This window comes from Pteropus alecto, unplaced genomic scaffold, assembly GCF_000325575.1.
Source record: "Pteropus alecto unplaced genomic scaffold, ASM32557v1 scaffold52, whole genome shotgun sequence".
NCBI classification, from domain to species: domain Eukaryota; kingdom Metazoa; phylum Chordata; class Mammalia; order Chiroptera; family Pteropodidae; genus Pteropus; species Pteropus alecto.
The window spans coordinates 2,989,625-2,991,769 of NW_006433941.1; positions in this window are offsets into that span (position 1 = coordinate 2,989,625).

The window sequence follows — 2,145 nt, forward strand, 5'->3', positions numbered from 1 at the left end:
ACTCATGTAACCAATTTTACATAATGTTCAAAAATCTTGCACATTCCCAGTGAATTGGGACACTAATGCAGTTGACCCTTGTACAACATGGGTTTGAAATGTGAGGATCTACTTATACACAGATTTTTTTCCAATAAATATGTGCAGTACTATAAATATTTTCTCTTCCTTAGGATTTTCTTCATAATTTCTCTTCTCTAGCTTACTTTACTGTAAGAATATAGTATATAATACATACAGCATAAAAAATATGTGTTAATTGACTGTTTATGTTATCCGCAAGACTTCTAGTCAACAGTAGGCTAGTAATAGTTAACTTTTGAGGGGGCACCAAAAATTATACTCAGATTTTGGACTCTGCAGGGTGTTGGTGCCCTAATCCCCGCATTGTACAAGGGCCACTGTACTTTATACAGGCAGCTGCACACAAACCTGGAATTCATTGTGAAACTTGTCCCAAAGATGTCCATGGAATATGAAGGAATTCCCATCAGCTATAGCAGAAAACCTGTTTCCTGTGAAGTCAGACAGCTGTTGGGTTTCTAAGAGACGAAACAAACTACTGGCATCGTGATGCTTTGCCTCATGGTAGTACTTCAGGTTTCCACCAGGCCATAAGGAATTCTCATTGTTTATTCCAGGACAGCTTGTTCCCCGAAAACAAATATCCTTCCTAGGGGTCTCCCCACCCACTAGTTCACCATGTCCATAAAGAACAAGAACTAAACAGGTGCTCACAAACATTGCCTTGTGTTAGATAAGGAATTTGAAAATCTGATTTCTCACAGCAATTTCTTAGGAGTCAGCACCAAATTACTCAGAAGTTTAGTTCTTTGCAAACAAGCTAGTACGGGTTTGAGTTTTATATCGAGTGAAGTGAAAAGATTTAACAGAGCATGTTTTTGCATGTTACTCTGGCTGTGATGAGCATCTCCTGAGCATTAATCTCACCGTAGACTCGGTAGTCTGAGGACTGGGATTAGTTATCACTCTGAAACTTCCAGTCGACACTTCCGCTAATCTGTCTCCCAATCTTGTGAACAAAAACTAGCCACACCATGAACTTCCCAAGTGACAAAGTGTGAGAAGGTTATTTCACTGTATTTCATCACTGGTTGACAGAAACTTGTGATCATTGCTCTCATTGTCTAGAGCAACAGTTCTCAATCAGGACTGATTTTGTGCCAGGGACATTCGGCAATGTCTGGAGATATTTTTGATGTCTTAACTGGGACTGAGGGAGTAGAGGAAGGGATGCTACTGGCCTCAGGTGGGGTAAAGGCCAGGGATGCTGCTGAGCACCGTAGAGCACACGGGGCAGCCTCCCCCCACCGTCCCCCCACCGTCCAAAGAATTATCCATATTCTAAAATGTCAACATTGTCAAGATTAAGTGACCCTGGTCTAGAACTCGAATCCAAACACCTGAGTGCCTACCTCCTAGTCCTCTCAGAAAGTCAAACTTTTCTGTCCATCACCAAAACATTCTCCCCTTTTGCAGCGATGGTAGGGGGCAGGGGACGATGATTGGTTATAGTAAAGTGCAAGACTAGACTACATTTTCCAACCTCCTTTACAGTTTAATGTGGTCTTGTGACTACTTCTCACCAATATATTGTGACCTGAAGTTATGTGTGCCACTACCAGCCAAGAGAATTATCTTTCCCCTTGTGCTGGCAAGATATAGAGCCACATCCAAGATCCAACCTGTGGCTCTACAATAGGAAAAAAAAAATGAGAAGAGGCTCAAGTAACCAAACCAAAAGAAGCTGCAGGGTGGACCTGGCTACAAAGACAGCTGGAACAGCCAGACTCTCTTCCTCCACCTCTTATCTCCACTATTCTAGGTATATTGGCTTCATTGTATATACCCATCTGCAGGTATATTTGCTTTTTGCAGTTAAGCCTTTTCACACAGAAGAGAAAAGTCATCATCATCCTTAAGCTCATATTCTTATGCCTCGCCAGAGAGGAAGGGTCTTCCTTCAGTTTGAAAAGCTCTGAGAGGGACTTGGGTTGAACGTTTCTTTTGTGGCTGGAGCGGGCTGTGTTATCAGAAGTGAGGAATGGATACCGTTCTGACATAGACAATAGCTGTACACAGATACTATTAAACTGAGCTCTCTTCACCTTCCCCTTCCACCTT